Below are 23,702 nucleotides of genomic sequence, written 5' to 3' on the forward strand. Positions count from 1 at the left end.
ACAGTTATTTAACTAATGCAATACTGAATAACAATAACATGCTTGTGATCTCTTTAAACTCAGAGCAGGTAAGATTAAGGAGTACATGTATTAAGCAGTGATAAAGCAGTGAAAAAGCAGTGATAAAGGTGGAGAAGTGAGCCAGTGGAGAAGTTGCCCATGGCAACCAATCAGCATTGGTGTAACATTTATAATTTGCATGCTATAAACATATACAGAGTAGATGATTGGTTGCCATGGGCAACTTCTCCACTGGTTCACTTCTCCACTTTTATCACTGCTTAGTACATCTCACCCCTAAGTGTCTAATCAGCCATTCCAGCAACAGCATATACAGGTTGAGTATCCCTTATCCAACATGCATGGGACCAGAAGTATTTTGGATATCATATTTTTCTGTATTTTGGAATAATTTCATACGATAATGAGCTATCATGGCGATGGGACCTAAGTATAAGCACAGAATACATTTATGTTTCATATACACCTTATACACAGCCTGAAGGTCATTTAATACAATATTTTAATAACTGTATATTAAACAAAGATTGTGTACATTGAGCCATCAGAAAACAAAGGTTTCATTATCTCACTCTCACTCAAAAAAATCCGTATTTCGGAATACTTGGATATGGGAAACTCAACCTGTATACAGGTATTTGAAGCTCAGTCATCATAGAATATAGCAGAGCATGTTCAGTATTCTATCTGTAATATCCTCTTTTTACAATGTAAGGCTGGGTACACACTATAAAGATACAGTATATTGTGCGATATATCGTTCCAACACGGCCTAATTCAGACCTGATTGCAGCAGCAACTTTTTTCCTTAATGGGCAAAATCATGGGCCTAATTCAGCAAGCAGCAACAGATTTGTTAGCTAATGGGCAAAACCATGTGCACTGCAGGTGGGGCAGATATAACATGTGCAGAGAGGGTGGGTTATTTTGTTTCTGTGCAGGGTAAATACTGGCTGCTCTATTTTGACACTGCAATTTAGATTTCAGTTTGAACACATCCCACCCAAATCTAACTCTCTCTGCATGTTATATCTGCCCCCCTGTAGTGCACATGGTTTTGCCTATTAGCTAATAAATTTGCTGCTGCGACCAGATCTGAATTAGGCCCCATGTGCACTGCAGGGGGGGCAGATTTAAAATGTGCAGAGAGAGTTAAGAGCCCTACACACGGGTCGATACCAGTGAAAGATATGAACGATCTTGCTCATTAATGAACAAGATACCGTTCATATCTTACAGTGTGTAGGCACCATTGATGAACGATGCGCGGCCCCGCGCTCGTTCATCGCTGGTGCCGGGTCGTTTAAACATGCAGGCCAATTTGGATAATATTGTCTATATTAGCATGCATTGCTATGGAGCCGGCTGACGGGGGGAGTGAAGAAACTTCACTCCCCCCGTCACCGGGTCGCCCGTCTGCCATATCGGCGGTCGGGCAGCTCGGCGGCGGGTTGCCCAGTCTGTAGGGCCCTTTAGATTTGGGTGGTGTGTGTTCAAACTGAAATCTAAATTGCAGTGTAAAAATAAAGCAGCCAGTATTTACCCTGCACAGAAAGAAAATAACCCACCCAAATCTAACTCTCTCTGCACATGTTGTATCTGCCACACCTGCAGTGCACATGATTTTTTGACCATTAGAGAAAGATTTTGCTGCTACAATCAGATGTTAATTAGGCCCATAGATCTGAGCAATATACTGATACATCATATAGTGTGTATGCGATGCGGTCAAAATCCCAGCAGTCACAATCCTGACAGATCCCAGAGGTTAGGGTTAGGCACTAGGGGAAGGGTTAGGCTGCGGGAGTGGAGAGATTAGTGTTAGGCTGCAGGAATGGGAGAGGTTAGGCACTAGAGGGAGGGTTAGGTTAGGTTAGGCTGTGGGGGTTGGGGGAAGTTAGTGATAGGCTGCGGAAGTAGGCCCGGATTTCCCACAAGGTAACCTAGGCACCCACATAGGGCCCGTCGGGACCCAAGAGGCCCTTGGCTTGACCCCACTAAATCCAGCCCGTCCAGTGCTTAAAGTGGTCCTAGAAAGGTGGTGAAACTCCCCCCCCCCCCCCCCCCTCGGCACCCATGCAATAAAGGTATTGGCCAAAAAGGGCACAGGTCTCAAAAGGGGCGTGGTCACACAATAGTAATAATGCCCACAGTAGTAGCACCCCTAATACACATAATGCCCGCAGTAGTAGCACCCCGTAATACACAATGCCCAGAGCAGTAGCGCTCCTTTTACAATGCCCACAGTAGTAGTGCTCCTTATGCAATGTCCACTGTACTGGTAGTACCCACAGTGGTAGTGCCCCTTATGCAATGCCGGCAGTAGTAGTGCCCCTTATGTCCCCAGGAGTATTGCCCCTTATGAAGTGCCCCCTTTACATTGCCCTCATTAGTATGCCCCCATTAGTAATGCCCTTAATGGTAATGCCCCTGTGTAGTTTTGGCCCCAGTAGTAATGTCGCCTGTAGTAATGCCCCCAGTCGTTTAGCCCCCTGTAATTTAGCCCCAGTAGTTTAGCCCCTGCAGTTATGACCCCAGTAGTTTATCCCTACTTTAGTTTAGCCTCCCATGGGTAATGCCCCCAGTAGTTTAGCCCCTGTAGTTTAGTCCTCATGTAGTTTGCCCCATGTAGTTTAGCCCCCAGTGGTAATTCCCCCTGTAGTTTAGCCCCCCAGTAGTAATGCCCCTGTAGTTTAGCCCCCAGTAGTAACGCGCCCCTGTAGTTTACCCCCTTGCAGTTTAGCCCCCAGTAGTAATGCGCCCCTGTAGCAATGCGCCCCTGTAGCAATGCGACATGTACTTTGCCCCAAGTAGTAATGCTCCCTGTAGTTTAGCCCCCCAGTAGTAATGCCCCTGTAGTTTAGCCCCCAGTAGTAACGCGCCCCTGTAGTTTACCCCCTTGCAGTTTAGCCCCCAGTAGTAATGCGCCCCTGTAGCAATGCGACATGTACTTTGCCCCAAGTAGTAATGCTCCCTGTAGTTTAGCACCCAAGTAGTAATGCGCCCCGTAGTTTGCCCCCTTGTAGTTTGCCCCAAGTAGCCGTGCCGCTAATACTCACACGTTTAAAAAAAAAAAACACACCATACTAACCAAGCCCCGCTCCCACGTCCGACCGATGTGATCTTCCTGGCGTCCGTTCCACATCGCTATGAGAGAGACATCATGACGTCTCTCCCATAGCGCACACCGACAGAGCCGGAAGCCGGAGCTCAGTAGTGAGCTCCTGCCTACGGCTTCCGCTGTGGAGAGTGCCGGGCACCCTCTGGTAACACAATCTCAGCGGACGCCCGGCATCTCCCTGCGGCGCCGGGCACACATCAGGTTAGGTGAGCCGGAGGAGGCGGAACTGCGTTCCGTCTCCAAGTGGAACGGACGGAACACAGTTCCGCCCCGTTCTGGCTCATTTTAACCCCTGGGCCTGTCCATTATCTATTACAAAGGTTGGTTTCTAGTTAAATGTTGTACAGATGCTCAGTAACAAGGTTCAAAACAGTTTTAATATCACAAATACTGGCACTGAGCTCTGTTACTGTGCCTCTACCACATGATATCGTGACTCTCAGAGTCCCATTGTCTGCAGTGCATCTGAGGGCCAGCTGCCCAGCCCCAGCCAGCCTATCCCAGCACAGCAGCAGCTGCCACTACCAACATGCAATAACAGTGAGAAGCGTAGGGGTGTAGAGGCAGAGTCAAAATGACTCAGGATCACAGTGCAGGCATTTACTGTAGAGAAACTATATATATATATATGTTACTTACTACATAATGATGATTGAATTATGTAGGTTTATTTTTTTTTACAATAGGTGGAGTGGACAGGACTGCTTTACATTACAAGTCTATTGTAATATACATCATGATTCATTTACCAATTATGAGCACATCCATTCAGGATGATGGTTCATTTACCAATTATTTTTTATATTGTTGTGCCCGGGTACTTGTAATATACTTGTAATATAAGGCAGTCTTGTCCACTCCCCCACATACCACGGAAAATAAATCTGATAGTGTACATAAAAAAGGAGGGGGGGGGGGGGGAGAGGTGGCCAGGGGGCCCAAATCAGTATCTTGCCCAGCGCCCCATAAGGTCTAATTCCGGCTCCATGTGAGAGGGGATGGTTAGGGTTAGCCTAAAACATACTTACTGGGATCCGTCAGGTTCCTGACTGCTGAAATTTCATATTCAACCCATATGTATCCCTGATCCATAGTTACTGGTCGGTGTTCATTGAACAGTCCCAGTGGATGCGTTGCATGTTCACTGGGACGATTTCACGGCCGACATGGTGTTGTTATATGAAGCATGTAGCAACACATCATGCCAACGTACAGCAGATCGTTTAGTGTGTATGGAATATGGGAAGTATTGTTCCACCGCATTGCTGGATCTCTGCTGCCTCAAAACTTGTATATAAATCAAGTCTTTATTCTTTTTTTTTCTCCCTTTCTACCAACTAGAACAACTGCAGGACTCTGATGTCTGCGAACAAATGGTTAGGAAAATATTCGCCAATTTCTTAATATGAATACATGTAAATAATATTCTATCTTTGTCTGTAATGGTAAAATCTGTAGGTGATTTCAGCTTAGAAATATAGTTTATAAGGTATCCAGACCAAATTAACCATTTTGGGAATTTTTGTTTGTCTATTACCGAGGTTAACTTGAAAAAATACTGAACCAATTTTGATAAAACCTTCACTATTCCGTTTGGTATATACAACAAGGAATAGGAAAGGCTCCCATATCGTCACCGCGCCCATACTCAAGGGGTTTAAGTAGTAAACAAAAAAACGAATTGTGCACAGGGCCGTGTGACATTGGGGAAAGGTAAAGGGAAGGCACGGCTGGCGGCAATCTGGGTACTCAGGGTCACATGACCTCAAGTTGTAGATGTAGGAGCAGTCACGACCAATCTGTGCAACACTGCTGGTCAAATGAAACAAAACAATGTCAGCAGAAGCAACATGGTAATGGCATTTTCCATTAAAAACTAACCACACAAATTAGCTACACCATAATAAAAAATATATTTTCTCAATTTATACCCATGCAACGATCCCAGCATCCAGGGTACATACAGTGCCTCACTCAACTCCCTGACCCCCAGTTTTGTTTGCCACTGAGCCACATTAACTGCTATATTTAATAGTACTTTATCAGACTCTGCTATTACGTGACATCACATAAAGCACATTACAGTGTAACAGAGAATCAGGGAACCTGCATGGAAACATGATAACGTAGTACTTTATCAGATTAATCATTTCCATGTAGTCTGGTACCTGAGTGGTGTGCACTGTCTGCACTATGCTCACAATGGAACAGCCAGGTATTCACTGGACTGTTATAAATAAATCTGAAAGATCTCATTATCAGTTTTTCACGTTTCGTTATTTTAACCATGTAAGCTAGTAAGTAAGCTTTTTTTTTGTTTATATAACAACAAAACGTAACACGGTCCTGTTTAGGTGTTCTTAACAAGGGATTAGAGAAACCTTTATATTAATTATTGAAATTGTCATGCTGTTTATGAAATTGGCATGTGTAATAAAGCCTAAAGCCTATAGCCCTTCAAAGCAACATAGGGGTCAATCCAATTGGCTGTGATATTATCGCAGCTGCAAATCAGCACGGAAGCACTTTACGGCAGGCCGAATTCGCACAGAACTGCTCGCCACCCCTTAGAGGTCTGAGCAGCTTTGTGCGAATTGGGGCTGATTCGAGGCCGCAAAGGGTGCGAGATCGGGTGCCAATGCCAGCGTTTAAACGCCGTTGCAACGGCACTTCGCGCCCTTCTAAGGTAATTGGATTGATCCCATAATGTTGACAAATGCACAGATTATTTCAGCTCAAGTCAACTTCTGATTGTTCTTGGAAATATGAGACACATGTAACTAAATTAGACCATGTAAAAATAAAGACAATTGGGTAGGCCAGGCATGGCCAACCTGTGGCTCTCCAGATGTTGTGAAACTACACATCCCAGCATGCCCTGCTACAGTTTTAGCATTCCCTTATAGCAAAACTGTGGCAAAGCGTGATGGGACTTGTAGCTTTACAACAGCTGAAGAGCCATAGGTTGGCCAGGCCTGGGGTAGGCAAACATTTGATTTTCTTAGAACAGACAATATTTTACAGTTTATATTTATGGAGGTAATTTTCTAAATGTGTAAAAGTCTTACAACAGGCATGTCCAAACTGCGGCCATCCAGCTGTTGAGAAACTACACATCCCAGCATGCCCTGACACAGCTTTAGCATTCTCTGACAGCAAAACTGTGTCAGGGCATTATTTATTTATTTTTATTTATTACCAGTTATTTATATAGCGCACACATATTCCGCAGCCCCCGTGGAGTTTACAATCTATTCCCTACCACATGTACACACATTCACGCTAGGGTAAATTTTGTTGGGATCCAATTAACCTAACAGTATATTTTTGGATTGTGGGAAGAAACCGGAGTACCCGGAGGAAACCCACGCAAGTACGGGGAGAATATACAAACTCCACACAGTTACAGCCATGGTGGGAATCGAACCCATGACCTCAGTGCTGTGAGGCAGTAATGCTAACCATTACACCATCCGTACTGCCCCATGCTGGGATATGTAGTTTCACAACAGCTGGAGGGCCGCAGTTTGGACAAGCCTGTCTTACAAGGTAGTCTTAAGATGTTTGTTCACCTGCACACAGTGGAGCCATCAGTATTGTTGGCTAAACAGGCCCATACAAACAGTGAGATTCGGGCTATGCCCGATTCTCACTATGCGACAGGGGCTAGGTCGGCATCGCAAACAAATAATGAGTGCTTGCGATACTGACTATGTGCGATTTTGGCTAAGTGTCAATTTTGACTATCTAGTTTATAGAGATAGTCAAAATTGACTTGCCTGCACAGTCTATCTAGTCTTGTGATGCCGACCGCGCATCGGCATCGAATCAGGATCGCAGGGTGACTTTCACCTTGCGATCTGCAGTAACTTTTCTTACGATTTTGACTATATAGTCAAAATCGTAAGAAAATATCACACCTTTAATATTTATAAGAATGCAAAAACCAGCATTTAATAAATATGTCAGTACACATGAATATTAGATAGGCACTGCTTCAGTGATGTAACCGTTTTCTTGTAAATGGATACTAGTTGATTCTATAAAATAGCGTGTTCGTTACAGGTCCACTAAAATCCCTGCATCTCTCATAAGTGAAGAGTACCGAAACTAGGACTGCCACAGATACTGCATATGCATAATGTACTGCATTTAGTTCAGGTACATGCTAATTACAATTGCAAGCATACATTTGAACTAGTCACCCCAAATAATTCTATTCTGTGTGTGTCCAGACTGAAATGGCTGATTTTATAACTCAATGGGCCAGATGTACTAAGCCTGAAAAGTGATAAATATCACAGTGATAAAGTATCAGCCAATCGGCTCCTAACTGTCATTTTTCAAACACAGCCTGTAATATGGCAGTTAGGAGCAGATTGGCTGGTGCTTTATCACAGTGATATTTATCACTTTTCAGGCTTAGTACATCTCCCCCTATTTATATTATACAGACAGCTTGCCACACCTCCGTAATTCCTGGCCTGCGCCTGCAAGTCACAAGACTGCATCTGGGAGGAATCAGTCAATTTTCCAAAAGTAAACCACTGCCAAACGTCTATAATTATTTTACTAGAGGGCAAAAAGCCATGTCACTGTACACATGAAAGAGTAACAATCCAGATATCTATAAATATTTCAGTCAGTCTAAATACGGTATTGAGTTTTATTTAAATTAATGTAATAACGCTTAAACTGACACTATTATATTTACTATATATTAACTAATCAGTAATTTTTTTTTTTTTTTTAAATGTGCATTTAAAACAAAATATCATAAGGCATTACAATACTCATATATGATGCTACAAAAGTTGGAGAACATAGTAGATTAGCATGTACCATTTACTAAGGCTCACTGCTGTGTATGATAAAGTAGCATTATTGCACTATAAATGACATGCTGATCCAATACCAGGTAACTCCCCCAGTCACAGAAGTGATGCAATTCAGTGCAACTGCTGTAAAATCATCACTTGCAGCATTTACTCTGACATCTGTGGAGATCAGTCCCAGAAATGTGTATTTCTCAGGGGTCTCTAGCATATGGATCCTAACACACCATAATTACACACCTACAACATACATATATGCGGGATACACTCAGGAAATCATACTGCTCCCATATATGCGTCTCTCAGCTAACCAGACCACTGTCAGATCTCTACCACCTGGTCGTAGATCAGCCACGCACAGAGTACATAAGTGAGCTACAGTATACACAGCATGAGGCCAGTGCCGGACGTCACCCGCACACATAGCCAGTGCCATGCCCCAGCTTACACCCTCAGCTGCATAATATAAGCACCCCACGAGTGATTTACCAGGCCCTGTGGACCCCCACGCCTCGTGTTTACATATGCCGAGAGCGCAGCTTCCAGTCCGCCACCCGCTGGCCGGTAACTGTCACCTCCAGTCCCCAGTGACGTCTCTGCAAAAACAACTGCGCTGAGCACGGAGCGGAGAGAGCTGGTGCAGGAGGTGGGAAGGGTGAGGGGGCGGGGGGGCGACGGGAGTTGTAGTTCACAGTGGCACTTCAGCACAGCGTCTGAATAAACCACCGCACTACATTTCCCATGAGGCATAGCGAGCGTGAGTTTACCACTGTCAACAAAGGGGCGCGGGTGGTAGGTGGGGACACCGGTCCTGCACGGTTGCTATAGCAACTTATCCGCAAACTGGACGCATCCCGAGCTGAGCGGATTGGAGACTGTGCATGCTATACATAGGTGTTACACATCCGGCCAGGTAATAATTATATGTGCAAGTATTTAGGTGGTTGTGAGCCCTTTTCTGGCTTCTTAGCTATCCTTTTCTGCTTGAGCATTATGGAGTTCTTTGTTACCTGACTCTATTTCTGTTATTTACTGTCATGCTAAGTTTGTCTCCCTGTACTGTCCTTTGTACGGCGCTGCAAAACACTTGTGGCGCCTTATAAATAAAATGTAATAATAATAATAAACGCCTTTAGTGGCACTTAAAATTGTTTCACTCGCAATAAAAATATAATGCACCGGATATATTGCCACGGTTTGGAGCCCAGCACTTGTCCATGACATTTCTGATACAAGTCTTTAGGGATTTTCGCTGAACCCCGTGCATATTGGCTTTCTGTGTGACTCTGAATCAGGCCCATAGTGTGCAGAGTGTGTACCTATGAATGTGTGAAAAAGCACTTGCTTCTTGATTTTTATTATTATTATTATTATTATTATTATTATTATCCTTTATTTATATGGCGCCACAAGGGTTCCGCAGCGCCCAATTACAAAGTACATAAACAAATAATCAAACAGGAAAACAGCAACTTACAGTTGATGACAGTATAGGACAAGTACAGGGTAAATAAACATAGTTACATCAGCAGATGACACTGGAATAAGTATCAGGTGGCAGAAGACAGATGGATTTGGTACAGTTGAAGATTATTAAAGTAAGAAAGGATAAGCACATGAGGGAAGAGGGCCCTGCTCGTGAGAGCTTACATTCTAAAGGGGAGGGGTAGACAGACAGGGGTGACACAGATGGGGTACAAGAGAGCGTAGAATAGAGGGTTACGATGAGATTTGGCTGGGTTTGGTGAAGAAGTGGGTCTTGAGAGCCCGTTTGAAGTTTTGTAGAGAGGTGGAGAGTCTGAGGGGGAGAGGTAGGGAAACATAGAAACATAGAATTTGTCGGCAGATAAGAACCACTTGGCCCATCTAGTCTGCCCCTTTTTTTTTTTTTTATATTATTTTTATCTCTAACCTTATTTGATCCTTATTTCTTTGTAAGGATATCCTTATGTCTATCCCATGCATGTTTAAATTGCTCTACTGTCTTAGCCTCTACCACCTCTAATGGGAGGCTATTGCACTTGTCCACTACCCTTTCTGTGAAATAATTTTTCCGCAAATTTCCCCTGAACCTCGCCCCCTCCAGTCTCAGTGCATGTCCTCGTGTCCTATTGCTTCTCTTCATTTGGAGAATGTTTCCCTCCTGGACTTTGTTAAAACCCTTGATATATTTGAAAGTTTCTATCATGTCCCCCCTTTCCCTTCTCTGCTCCAAACTATACATATTGAGATTTCTTAGTCTTTCTGGGTATGTTTTGTGATGTAGGCCATGCACCATTTTAGTTGCCCTCCTTTGTACAGTTTCTAATGTATTAATATCCTTTTGAAGATATGGCCTCCAGAACTGAATACAGTATTCTAGATGAGGCCTTACCAATGACCTATACAGTGGCATTATTACTTCTTTCTTTCTGCTGCTGATTCCTCTCCCAATGCAGCCAAGCATCTGACTAGCCTTCCTCATTGCCTTGTTACATTGCTTACCTGCCTTTAAGTCATCTAAAATAGTGACTCCTAGATCCCTTTCCTCCTCAGTAGTTTCCAGTATAGTGCCATTAATACTGTATTTAGCTTTAGGATTTTTGAGACCCAAGTGCATGATTTTGCATTTTTTGGCATTAAACTGTAATTGCCAGACTCTTGACCATTCCTCTAGTCTACCTAGATCCTCAATCATTTGTTTTACCCCACCTGGTGTGTCTACCCTGTTGCATACCTTTGTGTCATCTGCAAAAAGGCATACTTTCCCTTTAATGCCATTTGCAATGTCACCAATAAAGATATTAAAAAGCACTGGTCCAAGTACAGATCCCTGGGGTACTCCACTGGTAACATTTCCCTCCTGTGAATACACTCCATTTACCACAACTCTCTGTTTTCTATCCTTCAACCAAGATCTTATCCATTCAATAATCCTAATATCCAATCCCAAACTTTCAAGTTTATTTAGCAGTCTGCGATGTGGAACTGTGTCAAAAGCCTTACTAAAGTCTAGATAAGCTATATCCATGGCTCCACCTTTATCCATCACTTTAGTCACACAATCAAAAAAGTCAATAAGATTTGTTTGACATGATCTCCCCCCAGTGAATCCATGCTGTTTGGGAATTCCAGAGAAGTGGTGCAGCACGTGAAAAATCTTGGAGGTAGGAGTGGGAGGAAGTAATCCGTAGGCAGGAGAGTCGGCGTGCATTAGCAGAGCGAAGAGGACGGGGGGGGGAGTGTAAAGGGAGATAAGGTCAGAGATGTAGATGGGAGAGGAGTGGATGAGGGCTTTGTAAGCAAGTGTGAGAAGCTTGAAATGGATTCTGAAAGGGAAGGGGAGCCAGTGAAGGTCTAGTAAGAGAGGAGAGGTGGACGTAGTGTGTTTGGTGAGGAAGATGAGCCGGGCAGCAGTATTGAGGATAGATTGGAGTGGAGAGAGGTATCTGTCAGGAATGCCAATCAGGAGCAGATTATAGTAGTCCAGTCTGGAGATGACCAGTGAGTGGATAAGACTCTTAGTAGCATCCTGGGTCAGAAAGGGTCTGATCCTGGAAATATTTTTTAGATGAAAATGGCAGGTTTGTGAGAGGTGCTGAATGTGTGGTTTGAAGGAGAGGGAGGAGTCAAGGATTACTCCAAGACAGCGCACTTGGGGGCTAGAGGAGATAGTAGTGCCATCAATAGATAATGAGATTGTAGGAGGTGAGGTTATGCGGGAGGGAGGAAAGATGATCAGCTCGGTCTTAGACATGTTAAGTTTAAGAAAGCGCTGGGACATCCCGGAGGAGGTAGCAGAGAGACAGTTGGAGATACGAGTGAGGAGAGCAGGGGAGAGGTCTGGAGAGGAAAGATAGATTTGGGTGTCATCAGCATAGAGATGATATTGGAAACCAAAATAACTAATGAGCTTACCTAGTGAGGACGTATAGAGAGAGAAGAGAAGAGGACCAAGGACAGAACCTTGGGGTACCCCTACAGTTAGTGTAAGTGAGGGGTAGGTGGAGTCATGAGAGGAAACAGAGAAAGAACGGTCAGAAAGGTAGGAGGACAGCCAAGAGAGGGCAGTGTCACGCAGACCAATGGAGTGAAGAATTTGCAGTAGGAGAGGATGGTCCACAGTGTCAAAAGCAGCAGAGAGATCAAGTAGAATAAGTATAGAGTAGTGTCCCTTAGATTTAGCAGCATGGAGGTCATTGCATACTTGTGTAAGGGCAGTTTCAGTGGAGTGGAGTGGAGAGGACGGAAGCCAGACTGGAATGGGTCAAGCAGTGAGTGTGAGGAAAGAAAGGAAGTAAGGCGGTTGTAGACAACACGCTCAAGGAGTTTGGAGGCAAAAGGGAGGAGAGAGATGGGTCGGTAGTTGGAGAGAGTGTTTGGATCAAGGGTAGGTTTTTTTAAGAATAGGAGAGATGAGTGCATACTTGAAGGCAGAGGGGACAGTGCCTGATGAGAGGGATAGATTGAGAAGGTGGGAAAGATGGGAACAAGCAGAAGGAGAGAGGTAGCGGAGGAGGTATGAGGGGATGGGGTCAAGTGGGGAGGTGGTGAGGGGACAGGAACGAATGAGGGCCATGACTTCATCTCCAGATGCATGGGAGAAAGATGTCAGAGTAGGTGCGAGGGATGGGGAGGGTTGGTAAGGGATGGGAGAAAGCTGGTTACTGATGGTCTGGTGTGATGTGATGTCCTGACGTATGGCGTCAATTTTGGATGTGAAGTAAGTGGCAAAGTCAAGAGCAGAGAGTGAGGAAGGGAGACAAGGTGGAGGTGGGCAGAGGAGTGAGTTGAGAGTGGCAAAGAGGCGCCGGGGGTTGGAAGACTGGGAGGAGATGAGGTTCTTGAAGTAGGACTGTTTAGCAAGAGAAAGGGCAGCACTGAAGGATGAGAGCATAAGTTTGAAATGGAAGAAGTCTGCCTTAGGGCGTGATTTCCTCCAGTGTCGCTCAGCAGTACGTGAGCATTTTTGCAGATATCTGGTGCATTTGGTTTGCCAGGGTTGAGGTGTTAATTTGCGAGGGTGAATAGTGGTTGGTTGAGCAACAGAGTCAAGAGCAGAAGTAAGGGATGCATTGTATGTGGAAGTGGCTTGTTCAGGGCATGAGAGAGAGAGAATAGGAGAGAGAAGTGAGTCAAACAGGGAAGAAAGGAATGTGGTGTCAATAGCTTCAATGTTACGCTTAGTGGTGGTAGCCTTAGGATGTAGAGATGGGGAAGTCGAGAGAGATAGGTTAAAGGAGAGCAGGTGGTGGTCAGAGAGGGGAAATGGGGAGTTGGAAAAATCAGAAATATCACAGCGGTGAGTAAAGACCAGATCCAGTGAGCTCCCATTAACATGGGAGGGTGAGGAGGTCCACTGGGAGAGACCAAGTGAAGAGGTGAGGTTAAGGCGTTTAGAGGCAGGGGATTGTGTGGGGATGTCAATAGGGATGTTGAAATCGTCTAGGATAATGGAGGGAATGTCAGAAGAGAGGAAGTGAGGAAGCCAAGAAGCAAAGTTGTCGATGAATTTGGAAGCAGTGCCAGGGGGGCGGTAAATGACAGCTACTCTAAGATGGACTGGTTGGAAGAGGCGTATGGCATGTACCTCAAATGTAGAGAATGTAAGGGATGGTTCTGGTGGTATGAGTTGGTAGGAGTAACTAGAAGGTAAAAGGACCCCAACACCACCCCCATGGTGACCCCCAGGTCGGGGGGTGTGTGTGTGAATGTGAGGCCCCCAGCAGAGAGAGCAGCAGGAGAAGTAGTGTCAGAGGGCGTAATCCACGTTTCAGTAATGGCTAGTAGATGTAGGGAGTTGGAAATGAAAAGGTCACGAGTGGGGACCAGTTTGTTACAAACAGATCTGGCATTCCAGAGGGCAGAGGATAGGGGGTATGAGTTTGTGGGAGAGATGTGAATGAGATTATCAGGGTTGCTGTAGCGATGAGGTGAGATTAACTTTGAGGGCAGGGATGATGAGAGAGTAGTGATGGTATGGGTGCCTGAGCTAGGAGGGGAAACTGCTGGAGGTGGGCAGGGAGGGAGGTCAGTGTGATGTGGATGGGGATATGGGGAGGTGACAGGGAAGGGAGAGAGGGAGCAGGGCTGAGTTGTGGGGTAGCAAGACCATGGGGCAGAGGTAAATTAAAGTGGGGTAGCAGGAAAGGAGGGGGAAGGAAACAGAGGGATGGAGGGGAGACAGAGGAGGGGAGAGAGGAGGAGGTGTAGGAGACTAGGGTGGAAGGATAAAGATACATTATTAGGTAGACACTGAGTGATGTGGGGAGTATAAGAAAGCCTTAACATAGTGTTAAGTAGGTAAATAGGTTGAGGGAAAGTGGAAGTAGGAGAGGAGACTGTAAGGGAATCAGAGCAGAAGAATTGCAGAAATGCAGGTGAGAAAAGCAGTGTAGTCTCAATGGGTGTAGATTTAGTATGAAAGGAGTCAAAAGCGTAGATAAAGTGGGTGCAGAAATGTATTTGTGCTGTAAGAAATGAAAGGATTGTGAGAGGGTTAAGAAGCAATGGTAATTCGGTTAGATTTTTTAAGTGTTTGTAGATGAGAAGATGAACTCACAGTTGTCCCAAAGAAGATCTTTGTGATCCTGATTATGGATGAAAACTTGATCTTACATATGTTCATTTATGCAAATGGGTTGCATAGTGTTCACAGAGTGAAAGTTGGAGGGTGATAAATTTGCATATACAGTTGATATTGATAAGTAGTTAATCTGTTGTTGTTTGAGGTTTTCTTTCAGTTTTTCGTCCAGTTTAAGTCCAGGCTAAGTCCAGGCTTTGATATTAAAATTATATATCTGCTCCCTTTGAGCCTCCTCCCTTCGAGTCCTACACCCTGGATCAATCAGCCTGGTATACTCTTATATGAACTAACATTAACATGTGTAAGGTATAGGTTCACTTATAACAAATAGTAGGGGTGAGGGTACCCCCGCCTGCCTAATTGTATTGTTTTTATTGATTGGTTATAAGCCCTCATTTGATTATTTAATTTCTCTAGCATCCATAAGGGATATTGGGGACAGATTAGTACGTTGGGGTATAGACGGGTCCAAAGGAGCCAGTGCACTTTAAATTTCTTAAACTGGGTGTGCTGGCTCCTCCCCTCTATGCCTCCTCCTACAGCTCAGTTTAGAAAAAAGTGCCCTCAGGAGAGGATGCACACTCTGCAGCTCCACATACCCCTAACGCTGCCTGAAGGTGATCATCGGTGGTGAGTATACGCCGGGGACCCTGCTAGGGAGGTCCCCCGGTTCACTGTTCGGCTGAAGCACTGGTGAGGAGTACGGGTCCCACCTGGGAGGGACCCGCTGTTGCCCCTGCGTGAGACAGGCTAAAATGCATTGTACCAAGCATTTATGTGAGGCTACAAACATAGGGAGACATGGCCAGTATAAATAAAAAACAGTAGCTCCGGCGCCATGGCGGGGGGGCGGAGCTACATGAGAGCGGGCTCAGCTTCATTTTGGCGCCTTTCTCTGCATAGCAGCAGCCTCAACCTTTCCTCCCAGAGGACAAAGGGGGTAATTCCGACCTGATCGCATGCTAGCTATTTTTTGCAGCGCTGCGATCAGATAGTCGCCCCCCTATGGGGGAGTGTATTTTCACTTTGCAAGTGTGTGAACGCTTGTGCAGCCGAGCGGTACAAAAAAGTGTTGTGCAGTTTCTAATTAGGCCTGAACTTACTCAGCCGCTGCGATCACTTCAGCCTGTGCGGTCCCGGAATTTACGTCAGACACCCGCCCTGCAAACGCTTGGACACGCCTGCGTTTTTCCAACCACTCCCTGAAAACGGTCAGTTGACACCCTTCCTGTCAATCTTCTTGCGATCGGCTGTGTGAATGGATTCTTCGTTAAATCCATTGCCCAGCAACGATCCGCTTTGTACCCATACGACGCACCTGTGCATTGCGGTGCATACGCATGCGCAGTTTTGACGAGTTTTGTCCTGATCGCAGTGCTGCAAAAAATAGCGTGCGATCAGGTCGGAATGACCCCCATAGTGAGATCACTTTAAGAAATGGTTCGCATGGTTCTCCGACCTGCTTGTTTATCCATTCATCTTTGCATAAAATTGTTTGGAAAGATGGTGGCCTCGTACGAGGCGATACAATTCGGGAGGTTTCATGCCAGACCTTTCCATTTGGACATCCTGAACAAGTGGTCCGGTTCACATCTTCAGATGCATCGGATGATTCGGCTGTCGCCCCAGGCCAGGATTTCTGTGGTGGTGACAGTCTTCCACCCTACTGGAAGGTCGACACTTTGGGATTCAGAATTGGATCCTCCTTACTACGGATGCGAGTCTGAGAGGATGGGGGGCTGTCACCCAGGGGGCGCAGTTCCAGGGCAGGTGGTATGCCCCAGAGGCCCTACTTCCGATCAACATTGTGGAACTACGGGCTATCTACAATGCTCTGATTCAGGCATCCCCTCTACTCTGGGATCAGGCGATCCAGGTGCAGTCGGACAACACCACGGCGGTGGCAAACATCGATCGACAAGGAGGGACAAAAAGCAGGGCCTGCAAGCGAGAAGTGTCAAGAATACTCCTCTGGGCAGAAAGAAATGCAAGAGCACTGTCCGCTATCTTCATTCTGGGAGTGGACAACTGGGAAGCGGACTTCCCAGTGGGGACTACACCCTCAGGTGTTTCAACAGATCATCGACAGGTGGGGATACCCACAGATCGACTTGATGACCTCTCGTCTCAACAAGAAGCTTCGCTGCTATTGCTCACGTACCAGGGACCCTCGGGCGAGCGCAGTGGATGCGCTGACATCGCCTTGGCCTTACCAGCTGGTCTACCCGTTTCCTCCAATTCCGCTGATCCCAAGGGTGCTCAAGCGGATCAGGCATCAAAGCGTGAGAGCAATCTTGATTGCCTCGGATTGGCCTCGAAGAGCGTGGTACGCAGCTCTTCTGGACATGTCCGTAGAGGACACTTGGCCTCTACCTCTAAGAAGGGATCTTCTTCAAAGAGGACCGTTCATCTACCCGGACTTACAGCGGCTTCATTTGACGGCATGGAAGTTGAGCGGAACATCCTAGTTGTCACTGGCCTAGACTGAGGGTGTTGTGAACTCGGGGATTCTTCCGATGGTTGGGAAGAGGAACCACAACTGAGCCGGAAAAGGGGAGGCCTAATATAGGATTTCCTCATACAGGACGCTGACAGTGGAGTTTGATGAAATATTGAAGAGTTTTATTGCAGGGAAACAACTTAAAGTCAAATGACAAAAGGGATAAATGAGGGAAATGTCCAGACCCACTGAAGGGTTTTATGAGCAGGATTAGAGATGCTGGTAACTGAGGAAACTGTGGGTGAAGTTTAAAAGTCACTGATAACTTATAAATAATGAAAAAGGCACAGATGTATAAAGAACTTGTGAGCGGTGACTGAGACGCTGATGATGTGAAGAACTGAAGTGCAGGGGTTTTAGACGCTGTTAATTTGTAGAACTTGAGAACGGTGACTGAGACGCTGATGATGTGAGGAACTGAAGTGCAGGGGTTTTTGACGCTGTTATTTTGTAGAACTTGAGAATGGTGACTGAGACGCTGATGATATGAGGAACTGAAGTGCAGGGGTTTTTGACGCTGTTATTTTGTAGAACTTGAGAACGGTGACTGAGACGCTGATGATATGAGGAACTAAAGTGCAGGGGTTTTAAACGCTGTTAATTTGTAGAACTTGAGAACGGTGATTTAGGCCCGCAGCCACGCTGATTCCTAGGAGCACTGGTGACTGGACCGCAGAGAAATATACCGGCCGCTGAGTACACTGGAACCGGTGCAGCGAACTGGCAGACTGGAAATGCCGGAGACACTGGAGTACAACTGAAGAGATCCTTGCCGGGAACAAGAGCGCTGGCATCTACGTCAGGGAAAGACGATACTCAGGCACTGAGGCTCCGTCTGACGTCTGACTTTGAATTCCCCGCCACCGCTGGATTGGTGGAGCAGTCTGATGTCACTTGCCCCCCCCCGTCCACGTGAAGCCAGGTGTCATGGCGGCGCCCATACCCCGGAGAACCGCCGGGAGCCGCGCCAGCCAGACGCCGAAGCCCGCGGCCCACCGAAGGCAGAGGCCGCAACACCGACCAGCAGACACGCAGGGGTAAGCGCGGCGAATGCCGCCTCTGGTGTGTGACAGTACCCCCTCCTCCAGGAGTGGCCCCTGGACACTTTCCAGGTTTTGTTGGATGTCTGGAATGGAACATCCGCACCAGTCGGGGAGCCGTAACCTCAGTAGCTTTGACCCAGCTCCTTTCCTCGGGGCCAAAACCTTTCCATTCCACCAAATACTGTAGATTCTTGTGAAGATAGCGAGAATCAAGAATAGCTTTGATCTCAAAGTCCGTACCCTCTTCAGCCTCTGCAGAGGTTGGCCTTGGGGACTTGGAATGAAACTGTACAAAACAAGAGGGCGAAGAAGAGAGACGTGGAAGGAATTTGGTATCCGGAGATGGGAAGGCAATCCCAATTTGCAGGCAACCGGATTCAAAACTTGTAACATGGGATAAGGACCAATGAACCTTGGAGCGAACTTCATAGTGGGCACCTTTAAACGAAGATTGCGGGTAGAGAGCCATACCCTGTCACCAACCTTATATTGAGGAGCTGCCCGTCGCTTCCTATCCGCAAAGAACTTATAGCGACCGGAAACTCTCTTGAGATTGGCATGGACTCAACTCCAGATTTGACTAAAATGCCGGAGGGTAGAGGCTGCAGCAGGAACTTCTTCTGGAGGACAAATGGGTAATTCTGGAACTTGGGGATGAAATCCGTAATTAATGAAAAATGGAGACTCACCAGTCGAGGAGTGATATAGTTGATTATGGGCAAACTCGGCCCAAGGCAACAACTCCACGCAATTATCTTGTGAGGGGGAGAGGTAAACATGGAGAAAAGTCTCTAGATCTTGATTGACGCGTTCAGTTTGCCCATTGGTCTGTGGATGGTAAGCAGATGAAAACTTGAGTTTTATTTGTAGGGCCGTGCAGAGGGCTCTCCAGAATCTTGCCGTAAACTGTACCCCTCGATCCGAGACTATTTCCAGAGGTAACCCGTGCAGGCGGAAGTGTTCCCGAATGAATAACAAAGCCAACTTAGAAGCTGATGGTAATCCGGTCAACGGAACAAAATGTGCCATCTTAGAGAATCGGTCGATAATCACCCAGACGGTGTTATGACCCTTAGAGAGAGGCAGTTCAGTAACAAAATCCATAGAGATATGAGTCCAAGGCCTCTTAGGAATGGACAATGGGTGCAACAACCCCGCAGGAGGCAGACGAAGAATTTTGTGCTGAGCACATTGAGGACAGGAGTTGACATATTCTTGAACGTCCTTCTTCATAGTGTCCCACCAGTAAGATCTACGTAGAAATTCCCACATCTTTTGTACTCCCGGATGGCCAGAAAACTTGGAAATGTGAGGCCACTGCAACAATCTTGGTCGAAATTTAGCTGGCACAGACATTCTTCCAGGAGGAGGACCCAACACAGTGGGAGCCGCAGAAATAGAGACAGGACTGAGAATCAACGCCTTTTCAACGGAATTCTCCTCATCCGAAGCCATTAAGGAACGGGATAGGGCATCCACCTTGGTGTTAAGAGTTCCAGCCCGGTACTTAATGACAAACGAAAATCGAGCAAAGAAGAGCGCCCATCTTGCTTGACGGGGATTCAAGCACTGGGCCGTCTTAAGATACAGTAAATTCTTGTGATCCGTGAAAATCGTAATTCGGTGTTTAGCCCCTTCCAAAAGATATCTCCATTCTTCTAAGGCAGATTTTATTGCCAACAGCTCCTTGTCTCCAATGGTGTAATTTAATTCCGCAGGGGAGAACTTGCGAGAATGGAAACCACATGGATGTAACTTCCCATCTGAAGCGTACTGCGAAAGTACGGCACCTATGCCTACCGTAGAAGCATCAACCTCCAGAAAGAATGGTTTTAAAAAGTCTGGTTGCTGAAGCACCGGAGCAGTCATAAAGGCTGCCTTCAACTGGGCAAACGCTGCTACAGCTTCAGAGGACCAATGGCTAGGGTCAGCCCCTTTCTTGGTTAGGGCAGTAATAGGCGCTACAGTAGTAGAGAAACCCCTTATGAATTTCCGGTAGTAATTTGCGAACCCTAGAAACCGTTGTACTGCTTTCAAGGAAAGAGGCTGAGTCCAGTCCCGAATAGCAGAAAGTTTCTCCGGATCCATACGCAACTCCGTACCTGAAATAATGTAGCCCAGAAATGGAATAGAGGGGACCTCAAAGGTGCATTTGGAAATCTTGCCGTAAAGATGGTTCTCTCGCAACCGAAGGAGTACCTCCTTAACTTGTATTCTGTGCTCAGTGAGATTCTTCGAAAATATCAGGATATCATCCAAATATACCACCACATTTAGGTATAACATGTCCCGAAAGACTTCATTAATTAATCCCTGAAAAACGGCGGGGGCGTTGCTGAGGCCAAACGGCATTACCAGGTACTCATAATGCCCGTCCCTAGTATTGAAGGCCGTCTTCCATTCATCCCCTTGTCGGATACGTATCAAATTATAAGCTCCCCTTAAATCGAGCTTAGTGAAGACTCGAGCTCCGCGAACTCTATCGAAAAGCTTCGTGATGAGCGGCAGAGGATACTTATTCTTAATGGTGACTTCATTTAGACCACGATAATCGATACATGGCCTCAGGCCTTCGTCTTTTTTCTTCACAAAGAAGAAGCCTGCTCCCGCTGGGGAAGTAGAGGGGCAAATGAATCCCTTCTGCAGATTAGACTTGATATATTCTGACATGGCTTGAGTCTCTGGTACTGACAAAGGATAGGTACGACCTCGAGGTGGCATTTTCCCCGGAATGAGCTCAATAGGACAGTCCCAAGGTCTATGCGGTGGTAACTTATCGGCCGCCTGTTCCGAGAAAACATCTGTAAACTCCCGATAAGCCTCTGGAATAAGCTCTACATCCGACTTGGACGATGCACGAAGCGGGTAGACAGGAGTAAGACAATTCGAGTGACATAATGGACTCCAAGTAATTATCTGTGTCGACCTCCAGTCGATGTGAGGATTGTGAAGCTTGAGCCAGGGAAGACCAAGGACGAGATCGTGAGACATCTCCTGAATCACAAGGAACTCCAGATGTTCTTGGTGCAAAGCTCCCACTTGCAGCTTGATTGGCGTTGTATGACTTGTAATCAGAGCATTAGGAATTTGGGTACCATTAATAGCAGTTATCGTAATAGGTCGTTCGACCGACTGTAACTTCAAACCCAGATTCTGGGCGCAGGAAAGGGAAATAAAATTCCCCGCAGCTCCTGAGTCCAACAGTGCCTTAACGGTTTTGACTTCAGACTCAGAAAACAGAGATACAGAAAGCAGACAGTCCACTGCCGGAGAAGATTGAGAAACAACCCCTAGCTTGACTTCTCCAGAACAAGCTAGGACTGCCCGTTTCCCGAGCGAGACTTGCAAGACTTGAGGAAATGATCCGCGGCTCCACAGTAGAGGCAAAGTCTACCCTAACGCCGACGCTGACGCTCTTCTGGGGACAGCCGAAACCGATTAATCTGCATGGGTTCGTCTGGACTGGAATTAACTGTTTGCTTAGAAGGAAGAGATCGGAGTCTCAACCGGTCTGACCGACTACGTTCACCACCTCGTTCCTGCATATGAAGATCCACCTTTACACAGAGTGAGACCAACTGTTCCAAGGAATCTGGCAGATCTCTAGTAATCAATTCATCTTTTAAACGATCCGAGAGCCCGTTCCAAAAAGCAGCCCGAAGGGCATCATTATTCCAGCTCAGTTCAGAAGCTATAGTTTGAAAGTGAATTACATACTGTCCCACTGTACGAGAGCCTTGTCGAACTCGGAGCAAGTCAGCTGAGGCAGCAGTCGTCCGGCCAGGCTCGTCAAAGATCCTTCGGAACGACGTAATGAAGTTGGTGTAACTAGAGACTAACGGATCTGATCGCTCCCACAACGGTGACACCCACTCCAACGCTGAACCCTCAAGCAAAGAGATAATGTATGCCACTTTAGACCGATCAGTAGAGAAGTTATGTGAGAGGAGTTCGAAGTGTACCTCACACTGATTGAGGAATCCACGGCAATTTTTCGGATTCCCGTTATAACGAGGAGGAGTGGGAAGCTGAAGGCGTGACCTGGTTCACAAGGAGGGAACATTGCCAGATACAACCACTGGAGCGGATACTGGAACTGGAGCTGGGACCACTGAAGCCAGCGAAGTCTGGATTTGATCCAACCGACCAGATAACTCCTGGAGATAATGCATCACCTGATTCTGTGCTGCTTCCTGACTCTGTACTCTGGAAACCAGGTCCTGCATGGCGCTTGCCTCTGGGTTCCGATTCCCCGGTTCCATGGGGCCTGAGTATACTGTCACTGGCCTAGACTGAGGGTGTTGTGAACTCGGGGATTCTTCCGATGGTTGATAAGAGGAACCACAACTGAGCCGGAAAAGGGGAGGCCTAATATATGATTTCTTCATACAGGACGCTGACAGTGGAGTTTGATGAAATATTGAAGAGTTTTATTGCAGGGAAACAACTTAAAGTCAAATGACAAAAGGGATAAATGAGGGAAATGTCCAGACCCACTGAAGGGTTTTATGAGCAGGATTAGAGATGCTGGTAACTGAGGAAACTGTGGGTGAAGTTTAAAAGTCACTGATAACTTATAAATAATGAAAAAGGCACAGATGTATAAAGAACTTGTGAGCGGTGACTGAGACGCTGATGATGTGAAGAACTGAAGTGCAGGGGTTTTAGACGCTGTTAATTTGTAGAACTTGAGAACGGTGACTGAGACGCTGATGATGTGAGGAACTGAAGTGCAGGGGTTTTTGACGCTGTTATTTTGTAGAACTTGAGAACGGTGACTGAGACGCTGATGATATGAGGAACTGAAGTGCAGGGGTTTTTGACGCTGTTATTTTGTAGAACTTGAGAACGGTGACTGAGAGGCTGATGATATGAGGAACTGAAGTGCAGGGGTTTTAAACGCTGTTAATTTGTAGAACTTGAGAACGGTGACTGAGACGCTGAAGATATGAGGAACTGAAGTGCAGGGGTTTTAAACGCTGTTAATTTGTAGAACTTGAGAACGGTGACTGAGACGATGATGATATGAGGAACTGAAGTGCAGGGGTTTTAGACGCTGTTATTTGTAGAACTTGAGAACGGTGATTTAGGCCCGTGGCCACGCTGATTCCTAGGAGCACTGGTGACTGGACCGCAGAGAGATATACCGGCCGCTGAGTACACTGGAACCGGTGCAGCGAACTGGCAGACTGGAAATGCCGGAGACACTGAAGTACAACTGCAGAGATCCTTGCCGGGAACAAGAGCACTGGCATCTACGTCAGGGAAAGACGATACTCAGGCACTGAGGCTCCATCTGGCGTCTGACTTTGAATTCCCCGCCACCGCTGTATTGGCGGAGCAGTCTGATGACGTCACTCGCCCCCCCCCCGTCCCCCCCCCCCACGTGAAGCTGGGTGTCATGGCGGCGCCCATGCCCCGAAGAACCGACGGGAGCCACGCCAGCCAAACGCCGGAGCCCGCGGCCCACCAAAGGCAGAGGCTGCAACACCGACCAGCAGACATGCGGGGGTAAGCGCGGCGAACGCCGCCTCTGGTGTGTGGCACTAGTTCACAAAGGGCTTTCCAAAAAGGTCATTGCCACTATGGTACAAGCCAGAAAACCTGTGACGTCAAA

The 23,702-nt window shown here is 46.5% G+C and overlaps 2 protein-coding genes across 5 annotated transcripts in view; one reads left to right on the forward strand and one right to left on the reverse strand.

Moving 5' to 3' along the window:
* The window catches only part of CCPG1 (cell cycle progression 1), a 158,424-nt gene extending 149,796 nt beyond the window's left edge, over positions 1–8,628 (reverse strand). For 2 of the 4 annotated variants that reach the window (XM_063926128.1, XM_063926125.1), the window contains exon 1: positions 8,467–8,628. The gene's annotated coding sequence lies outside the window, so the exon portion shown is untranslated. The remainder of the gene's footprint in view (positions 1–8,466) is intronic. The other 2 variants (XM_063926127.1, XM_063926126.1) reach the window with 2 other exon arrangements.
* A 25-nt stretch (positions 8,629–8,653) lies between these two features.
* The window catches only part of PIERCE2 (piercer of microtubule wall 2), a 45,776-nt gene continuing 30,727 nt past the window's right edge, over positions 8,654–23,702 (forward strand). Inside the window, exon 1 of the mRNA XM_063926130.1 lies at positions 8,654–8,890. The gene's annotated coding sequence lies outside the window, so the exon portion shown is untranslated. The remainder of the gene's footprint in view (positions 8,891–23,702) is intronic.

This window comes from Pseudophryne corroboree, chromosome 6 (assembly GCF_028390025.1).
Source record: "Pseudophryne corroboree isolate aPseCor3 chromosome 6, aPseCor3.hap2, whole genome shotgun sequence".
In the NCBI taxonomy this organism is placed as follows: domain Eukaryota; kingdom Metazoa; phylum Chordata; class Amphibia; order Anura; family Myobatrachidae; genus Pseudophryne; species Pseudophryne corroboree.